A 10,425-nucleotide genomic window follows, 5' to 3' on the forward strand; every position below is an offset into this window, starting at 1 on the left:
CGCCGCGCCCGCCGCTCCCCGCTGCGCTGCCGCTGCCGCTCCGCCGTTAGCTCGTACGGCCTCGTCATCGCCGTCCTGCCAGCCCCCCCTCCCGTTCTCCGGGCCTGGCTCTCGGGCTCTGCGTGATCCGCTCAGCCGTGTAACCGTCTCCCCCCGGTCGCGGGGCGCTGCTGCTGCGGTCTCCCGGGCAGTCCCCCACCACTCTCCTGCAACAGCTCCTTCGTTTTCTCTTTCCCGGTCATCGCAGCCTGGCCGTTAGCAAGGGAGGCGTTGAAAGTGTAGGCTTTGGGCATTCAGACACTGAAAGAGTCCGTTTCAGTGCAATCTGTACTCCATCGCTTAGTTTTTGGGCCACATCGTGCTTGGAGAACTCAATTTTCTAAGTAACCTATTTTAGCGCCTGCAAATGGACTTTAGGTGTCAGTTTTGTATGGATTTATCAAGAGCAGGCGAAAGCACATCCCTGATTTCCCTTCAAGATGTGAAATCTGTGTTTCAAAGCATGAAGGTAGTAGAGCTTTTCAATTAAACCTGTCTTGCTATTACCTGGCAATGTTTTTCTGCTTTTTTTTTTTTTTTAAAAAAAAAAAGAGCAAAGCCATGCATTTCCCCTAGTCCTATTCTGAGAAATGCCTATATGGTTTTTATTTTGTAGAAACGTTTTCCTTAAATAAATTTTTTAAATCATGCTGAGTCAGATGCTTAACTGAAAAATCTTCATCCAAATAATTGAACATTATATGTTTATAGGAGTTGAAAGCTATTAACAGCATCTGTTGGACAGCATTAAGTACAGTCACTGTTCCCCATGCAGTCTTTAAATATACCTTGCTACTCACATGTCACCGTAATTGTGGACCTGCTAGTTTATATTTGTCAGAAACTGTATGGTTCAGAACTTTTTGCTTTCATTTGGAAGAGTCATGATTTTTAAAGCTTTCCTAGTGAAACATAACATAGTCCTCACATCGTTAGAGATTAATGATGTATACCCAGACTTGAGTGAAACGTAGTAGGTTTATATTTTGATTGTAAGCTGTTAACTAATTGATGTGTTATTGTTATAATAGGAATTTCAAGTAATTTTCGACAATGTGAATTCTTTCATTATTCCTATGTGTCAGCAAAGCACTTTCTTCATCATTAGGAATATAAAGAGTAAGCCTGTGCCTGCACTAACAAAACACTCAGATTTTTTTACTTCAGATGCATTCAGTCAGGATCTTTTAAGTTAAGCACAGGTTTAACTGCTTGACTGAAGTGAAGATATTTTTGTGGGTTTTGGTAGGGCAATGATACACTCATGATTTTTAGGATTGGATTCAGCAGCATCTGTTGTGTACATGTCTATGCTTGTGTGCAAAAAAAATAAAGCTCTGGAAGGGTTGGTTTTCATTTTTTTCCCCTTTTTTCCCTAATGTAGCTCATTTATATTGTGTCAGAGACTCCTCCAGGCTTTGCTAAAATTTCCCTTTTGTTCCTAAGGTCTTAAAAATGCAGTTCCAAGACATTTAACACATCTAAGAGTCTACGTGGATTATAAAGTCAGTAATGGCTAATCTATTAGCCTCTAGCCACACTTCCCCTAGCTCCCTTTCCTACCTCGCTCTAGGGAATTTTCTGTACTTTCCACTGCCAGCATCCTGAACAAACCTTTCTGAGTAAGAGAAACAAATGTATATAAGCTCTGCAGTAGAACAGAGGTACAACGTGTTCCCTAAAAAATAACCGCTAGTGCCTTGTTTTGAAGGATAGCTACATGCCATGCCTTGAGAACTGCCGAGTGTATCTCCAGTTACCTGTCAGAGACAGCTTAAAATCTGCTTCTGGGAAACAGATACTGTTGCTGAATTTAGGACTGCACCTGAGGCTAGCTGTAGAAAGCCTTGGGTTTAAAATAGCCTCCACTGCCTTGCTCCCTGGTTCCATCTGAATTCCTTACCTGAGGGCTTTCTCTGGGGAGCTGCAGCAGATCATTCATTTTCACAAGCAGACTGTTTTTCATATAGAGTGTTAACAGTATTTGTCTCAAGCTGCAAAATACATTTTATCTGATTTTTTTTTTTTTGAGTTTGTATGTTGTCATTTTTTTCTGGTCTGTAGTTTCTTCACACAGCAGTGAATCTGAAAGTATGTTATATTGTGTTTCACCTTCTAACCGCCTGCTTGTAGTGGAATGGCCAACTGGAAGTTAGCAAGATAAAGAGACAGTGCAGTTAAAATTCCTGTTTTATTCTTTTATTATGTGTACCTTTAAATGACATTGACAAAAAGATGATATTGTACAACAAAAGTATGTAATGTAAATAAGTAGGAACTAGCATGAGATAGAGCCACATGTTTTTAAAAGCCAAGTTTTTTATTGATTTAGGCTGCAGTAGGTGGAATGCAGAAGGTAAAACATATCAGCATCCTCTTCTGGTTGAATCAGCAGCCTGTTGAGCAAGAAATGAGCAGTTGAATCACAGTGTTTCCAACAATAGGCTGTGGGAAATCCTTTGTCTGTGGAAACTCCCTGTGCCACCGGATTTTCTTGTACCTGTGTAATGACTGGACTCCTACTGCTGCTGCTTTTTTTTTTTTTTTTCATTTTTAATGTGTATTTTTAAAATAAATTAGCCAATATTTCTGTCTTTTCCATGCAAAGTATGGACAGCACTCTTATTTTTAATGTAACAACAACAAAAGACTGATGGAGTATCTCTTGCAGACTTCTTTATACTCTTGAAATGGACCCAAGTGATGGGGATCCAGGCTGATTTAGGCAGTTGAAGTGTCCCCTACACTGGGAGAGGTCTCAAGTGGCCATAGTGTCAGCATATTGTGCCTGCTCTCTCTCTCCCACTCTGCTCTCTAGATGAGCAGGGGTGTTGGCAGTGGACTCTGATCCCTATCTCAGCTTTTCAAGCATTTGGCTTGTTTGGGACTGTAAAAGCTGGGGTAAATTTTCCGAAGAAGTCCCCAGACTTCTCTAAATAAAATGAATCACAATGTTTTATAGATCTATCTAGAGAACAAGGAAGACATAACTAGCTTTCTAATGTTGCGTTACTCCCGCCTCTCTCTTTTTATCCTACAGGAAAGAGAACCTGGGCTATTTTGTTTCTTTTGCAGGTGAGAGCAAAGTGTTGAATGTGGTAATGGCATCTCATGCAAAGATTGCTTAGTACTTCATCTAGTAAGTTACTGCTTGGCCAAACATCAGTATGTCTTGCTTGAATTGTGTCTGCCTTTTGCTAAGCCTGAGCACTGTAAGGGAGGGTAAAATATAAATCAGATTGAGGTGGATGAAAAACACAGGAGACGTGTTTAAGAAAAAATTTAAGAGCCATGTTAAGGAAGGACTGAGAGTGGGAAGAGGCAGATGGAAAGGTAAAGGACATGGGCTTGGGAAGTCACCAGGTCATATGGACAGATAGGGAACAGACCAGTTGAAAGAGTACTGGGAAGGAGGTGGTGTTGAGCTGGAAGAAAAAGATGGAAATATTAGAAGTTGCATTGGTGCTTGGGTTTTATCCCTACTTCTGCTACTGCTTTCCCATGTTGTTCTAGATGAGTCATTTCTATCACCATGGCAGTGGCTGCTGACAACTTTGTTTTCTGACCTTCCTGCAGGGAAACTGATTTGAGCAATTGTAACTGTAAATTGGATCAAAGGTAATTATAGTTTGAACACAGGAAGTGAAATTAAACATGTTCTTTGTTGAGTTTTATCTGCAAAACTACATACAATTGATGTGTGTGTCTTGCATAGGGGCTGAAGTCTGGATGCATTGGTCATTCGTGCCTGTGTGGCTTCACACCTTGTCAAGTGTTCAGTCTTCCTTTCGCAAAGATGAGTGTGCCATGTTCCTTATACAATAGCGGTTTTGTCTCTACAGAATACACAGGAACTACTCTTACGTTTGTTTTGTGTTTTTGATAATAGTTCCCTTTAGACTAGTAAGTTCACTGGGCAGGAGGTAGGAGGGGGCCTGTGTTCACATTGTCAGTAATTTAGAGCAGATTACTTAGTATTGGAGTCTGTTATCTTCATAGCCAAGTGTGTAGGTTTTAATCCTGCCGAGGAATAATTCCCTTCAGTGATGTATGTCATATTCATTCCAAGTGTGCAGCTTGTGAGTGATCTATGGAGCATCTGCAGGAAAGCAAAGGGTCCTATTTAAAACTGCTGTACAGGAAAGTCCATAGGCCATGTTTGACTTGCAAACTGTTTAGAAGAATTCCAGTTTCTTCACTTAAAACTTATATTATAATGCTGCAGTGACCTGGAAAGTCTTCTGTGATCTCAGAAAAATGGAAGGGACTTAAAGATAATGTATTTGTTACCTGGCTCTGCCAGTGTGGCTGTGGTGGCCATGGGTCCTATTGGAGAAGGTTCTGCTGATACATCCAAGTCATCTCTTTTGACAAAGCAAACTAAACCAACAAAACACTGTCTGTAGTGGCAGCTCTACCTGCAGTGTGGGTTTTGAAAGAACAGCAAGGTAAACCAGGGGATGTGATTCCACCCAGTTGCCATCCTCCTTGGTGGCACAGGTATGGCAGCAGAACTGATGGGATGACCAAGTCCAGTCTGTGTGGCAGGCACTGACAGTGTCATCTGTGACCTCTGCCACCGGTTAGATACAGGGCTGTGCTTCAAAATCAGATTGTCACTTAGTTTTCTGTAGGGCTAAGTAACAGGAAGACTGTGAATGCCATGGGATTCATGTGTTTGAGTTGATTCAGGACTGTCTGCCAGTGACTGGTGCTGTGAAACTGTTTCACTAACAGTGAAACAGTTTTTGACATGGAACTTCCTAGTTTCATGGAACAAACAGTGTTGTTTGGAGCTGTTGCTTTCCTAATGAGCACTTTGCTCTTCTTTTTCTTCTTGCTGCACTGTTATGACAGCATGTTTTAGGGCAAAATCCACTGATAATATCCATATCTGGAACTGTGACCTTTACTGTTCCCACTGAGCTGAGAGCATTTTCTCTGATAGGTGCAGTGCATCAGTGTTTCTTGATTCTGAAATCTTGTATGCTTGCCATGAAAATTGAGACCTTCTTTTTCATCAAAAAAGTCCTCTGCTGCACAGAAACAGCTCAGGAAAGTGTTTTTGAAGTCTGCTACCATGAAAATGAGCTTAGTGAGATGGGTCTATCTTTTCTTGCTCTGGTAGGAAAAATAAAAGAGCTCTTGTAGTCTTTCACTGCGTTTATTCTGACTCTGTATTTGTAGAAGCTAGTGAATCTGTCTTGAAGTTCACTTATAGTGTACTGAAGTGCACCATCAGCAGCAACAAGTTAATCCCCTGGTGAAAGACATTGTACCCGTGCAGTGTCTTCTCGCCAACAAACATTCAGTAGATTTCTGGAGAGCTTGCTTCATCTTTCAAGGTTTTGTTAACAATGGGTGTCTCCTTGGCCATTATTTTAGTACCTTGAATGCTACCCGGAATTGCTCTTTACTGCTTGTTTCCTTGTTATCTAAGCCTTTAGACTTCCAATTCATCTTACAGAATAAGCAAAATATGGACGTTGGATCAAATCCTTGTAATGACTCAGGCAGAATAGTAGAGGAAAATAATACGTGGCTCTATAGTTATGCCTCTGCATATGTATAATGCCATAGGGCTTAATAAAACTTTTACAGGCAATCTTAATTCTGACATTTACTAGCTATGGAGTTCGTTAAGATTTTAACGTTTCTTCAATGCAATTTCTTTGATATAATTTATAATCGATAGTGTAATGCTTGCTCTGTCCTACGGCTATCTCCAAACAGTAATTCAAACAATATTGCACAGTTGTAGGCATGTACTCCATTTCCTGCAGAAACTGGGACAAGGATGCATTTCAACACATTTCTAATATTTACTTTCTAATATTTACTTTACTTTTTTCTGTCTGTCTCTGTATGTGTTGGGCTAAGCATTTGATGGAAGCCGCTTTTTTATTTTCCCAGAATTAGTAAGCTACGTGTATCGTTCACTACAACAATATGTTAGAGTCCACATTTGATGAGCTGCAATAAAAATATTTTTTTAGTGAGCAGTGTATAAAGAAGTAGTAGTGGTATTTGATTTTATGTGGATTATATAGCACGTCCTCAGTAGTGTGTCTGAGTGTCTCATAGCAAGCATAAACATGTGTGCTGCTTTTTGGAGACTAAACCCTGGAAACTCTTGCACACGAACAGAGGTTTATTTGACTTCACTGCAGTTACTTACATTTGTCAAGCTAAACATTTTCCTAAATATTTGCAGTGTCAACAGGGCAGTTGCTGAAATGGCCCTTGGCTTGCGTGGCTGGGGCTGGGGCAGCAGGGGCCATAGCTGGTTAGTGGAGTGAGGATGTGGGGGAAAAGAAATGTTTTGGACCTGGGACCGTCACATGGAACTGAGAGCTCCGTAGACAGGGTGGCAGCAGGGAGAGTATTTAGTACAAATGTGCCAAAGGACTCCTCAGAACCCCAATGAAATTTGAAAACTGTGTTTGTTATGTGGGGCAGCAGTGCTGCCCAGTAGGTAACAAACTAGCCTGGGATTAAGGAGGACTGGAAACTGTTTTCAGGTCTGCTAGCAGCCTGTGTGGTTGACCTTGACAAATTGTTTCGCGCTGTGCCTTGGGCTGTGCTCCTGTGTTCATTAATACCACTTTTGTGTAGTACCAAATCACCTGGTAACACATTCTCATCAAATAAGCCAGATCACATGATATCATGTTTATACTGGCTGTATGCCGGTTATAGAAGGACAGACGCTACCTGATGGAGCATAGCTCCGCACAAAATTAGAATTGGCAGAGTGGGTTGCACTTAATCAGTGCGTCATGCAGCTGTGGGGTTTTTGATCTTGTACTAGACATACTGAAACTGAATTTACTATCTAGTTCAACCACGATCTCAGTCATGTGGACAGCATCCCATATCTCTGTCTGTAAAGAGATTTATTTTTTTTCTACCTGAAGATTTCAAAGCAATTTGAATTCAGTTTTTTAATGATTTAATTTTAATGCTAAAGTTTGTAATTGGAAGTCTGAACTGTTTCTGGAATTCCATAAGGTCACAGCACAGAGCAACTGAAAGGCTCTGTGGTTTGGATCCCTGCTTTTCTAGGCAATGTCTGCATTTCAGAGTCAACATGAGTTAACTCTGTCTGGTTTAGCTTAGCCTAGAGGAAGAAGATAAAATTATGAAATGTAATGAAATTGGTAGGTGTTGAGGTAGATAGCCAGTGCAAATTAAAAGGCCATCTTCATCTCAAATCATGGAGTATTATTTTTTTTTTTTGTTGATGAAACTTATTACTGAAAACACTGGAGTTGTAGTTTCAGTTGATCAGTAGTGAAAGTAGTCTTTCAAATTAACCATCTCATCTAGAAAGCTCCTATTGACAGTCCAAGGATTTAAATGTTGGGGCTGGGGGGTGGGGGGGAATGCTAAAGGCTGGATGATTCTCAGCAGCAGGGGTTTTGAATTGAAATTAATTTCTCCTGTTAATTGAACGCACCCAAGTTGATCAGTTTCTTTGGGGAGACAGTTCTGGAATGCCTTCCATAAAATGTCTCTCTCCAAATGTTGAGTGTTGTTTTAATTACTGTAATTGTTTCCAGAGATAATATGTGTATGTTGGGTATTTTAATATGCCTCCCTAAAAAGTTTAAATGTTAGGTCACTCATTTAAAAACATTTACTCTTTCTCCTAGTATGTTTTTGAACTGACCTTATCAATAAAAATATTCAATTACACTTATTTTCCCTCTGCAAAATTCTTAGCAGCTTTATAATGAATCACAGATAAAATGTTGCTTACAGCATTAACTAGATCACACTTTTTTGTGGCTGCTACTACCATGAATTTGTTTTTGGTAAAGAATTTCTGTTAAGAAGGAGTTAGTAGAAGTTGCTACTCTCATTCCTAGCTGCCTCATAGATTATATTATTTGGGACTTTTTCTCGATGAGCTTTCCAATACTGGACATAAGGAGGATTGTGCATGCAACATTACATGTAGTTTAGAATGTACCAAATTCTTGCGGCTTCATAATATGGATTGTTCTGGATGTTTTAACTTTTACAGAACTGCATGTTTAGGGCCTTTGTTGAAATGGAAAGAACTGAAGGTTTGTGGGGCATTTCTTTGTTTCATTTGTTGATGTTGGGAGCTTAAGAGCAGCTTTTTGATGTTTATTTCATTAAATTATATAATGGGTTTTTCATGATTTTTAACACATGCACTCAACCTGTTCTGCAAATGTCAAATTGTCTTTCTCACCTTTCACATTGCTTCTGTTGACGGGAGGTAGTGCTTTGTTTTAAAAGAAGCAGCATGACTTCTTTGTGTTCGTGATTTGCTGCAGTATGTAGCTATGCTTATTTTAATGCCTACTAAAATAAAATAAAAATCTGCTTAATAGTACGTCTCCATTTTATTATCTTTCCAACTTGAGGTAGAGGTTTCAAAAGGACCCAAATCCTGCCAGAAATCAATACCAGATGTCACGGTATCTCCCAAACATGGCCCCATTGTTGATAACCTACTGTGAGTTACAAACACTGTGCTTGATAATAAGGGTTGGCAAGTTGGACTAATTTCTGGGCTCTCATCTTATTTAACTGAGCTAAGTGCATGGCCTGAGCAAGCTGATTTAACCAGCTGAAGGGCTTCTTTTATCCTTAGACTTGTCTGTTATTTTGACAGTGAATGAAAAATATTTTAAAAGACTTAAGAAAATAAGTGTGTACATCAGATACACTCAAAACTTCCTTGTAAAGTTCCCACATTAACATGTACTCACACATGCTACACCTGATAAATTCCACAAAACCAGAGAAATGAAAAGCTCAGTGATACTGTTAACTCTTCAGGCTCTTCAAATGTTTATGCCTTACTGCGTTGCCACTGCTTCTGTGTGAACAATCCGCGGTGGTTTTTTCAAGTGGATACTTATACTCTGTTCAAAGCTGTTAGGATGCTATTTTTGCCCCAGCAGTCTGTTGTGTGGGGAGAGGACGGGGTAGGGAGGGCTTGGATGCAATGGTGAGTTTATGAGGGCTGCTGAGAAGATGGCAAGTCTAGTAGGGAAAACTTACGGGGTGTGGTTTTGTGGTGTGTGATAATTGTTGTAATGATGAAGTGTGGGCTGTAGATTAAATGTTTCTCCATGGATATTTTTATGCTTAGTTGGAGGTGATCAAGGGATACAGGCAAAGGCTGGGCTGCACTAGAGGCAGTTTGTGCCAGTTCAGTAAAACTGCCTATTGAAACAGGGCGTTTCTGGACTTCTCTATTAACAACTCCACTGTACACCTTTATTCCCTGCAAAACAACCCCACCTCCCCCTACTGCTGTCTGTTAAATTCCACTAACTACTGGAGCCACAGCCCTCATCACCACCTCTTCTTCCCCAAGTCTCATTGGTTATATTCAGTTTGGTGGGCAGCTCCTCTTCCTCTCCCCTTGCTTCCTCTCTTATTTAGAATCCCTTTCTCATCTTCTTGGGACCAAAACCAGGCTTGGCTCTTGTTAGTTGGTGGCGTGCACTTGGAGACTTACAGAAGTGTTGGCTTTTCTCCCATCCACAGCAGTGCGTTATATCTCTTGGCAGACAAAACACACAGTGGAGATCCCAGTGAAGAGTGTCTTAAGAGAATCTGGCCCCTGAGTTGGATTTGCACAAAGCTGCCCCATCAATTATAATGACGTATGTCTCTGCCAACCCTCTATGAGCTAATTAGGCCTGGGTATAGCTAGTCATCCTCCTTAATCTACCAGTTAGGTTTGCATATGCCTGGCCTCCTTCATCAGTCAGACTTATAAACATATATACAGACAAATCCCATCAACCAGGTTTATATGCGCAGCGTAGATAACGATAGTTGTAAAGTGTATTACAGCTCAACGTGAGTTTACACTCAGCCATTTCAAAACCCCACGAAACTCAAACCCAAACTCCTTGTGTTAGTTCCTCCTTATACTAGTTCTTTTCAGTACTTACTTGTCTGTTAAATTTTTAATAGAAGGACAGTATTTTATGGTAAGGAGAAAATCCATCTAAAGCAAAAAGCACCTATAGAGGATGACAGGTGTGGCTTTACTTCTGTTCAAGGAGAAACTGCCAGTTAATTCAGATAAGAGGTGACTTATAATGGTGTGTACAGTCATGGATGGAACAGACGTGCTTGTTCACAATGTGTCACATAAAAACAAAAAGCCATTTAATAAAATTATACAGCAGCAGGTTTTAAACCAACAAAAGGAAGTAACTTTTTACACAGTGAATATTTAAATTGTGGAATTAATTGCCACAGGAGACCAGAAGCATTAATGGGTTCAAAAAGCTGCTAGACAAATGGAAGAAGAACTCATTGTCAGCTATTAGATGTAAAGATTCAAATACAGTCACTGTCTTGGGAAATCCCTAAACTGCAAGTTGC

General features: G+C 40.3%; 1 protein-coding gene across 1 annotated transcript in view; it reads left to right on the plus strand.

Moving 5' to 3' along the window:
• Positions 1-10,425, plus strand: part of NSMCE2 (non-SMC element 2, MMS21 homolog (S. cerevisiae)) — a 130,594-nt gene that overhangs the window by 27,632 nt on the left and 92,537 nt on the right. The gene's annotated exons all lie outside the window — the stretch shown is intronic.

Source organism: Charadrius vociferus, unplaced genomic scaffold (genome assembly GCF_000708025.1).
Source record: "Charadrius vociferus isolate BGI_N301 unplaced genomic scaffold, ASM70802v2 scaffold2, whole genome shotgun sequence".
Lineage (NCBI taxonomy): Eukaryota > Metazoa > Chordata > Aves > Charadriiformes > Charadriidae > Charadrius > Charadrius vociferus.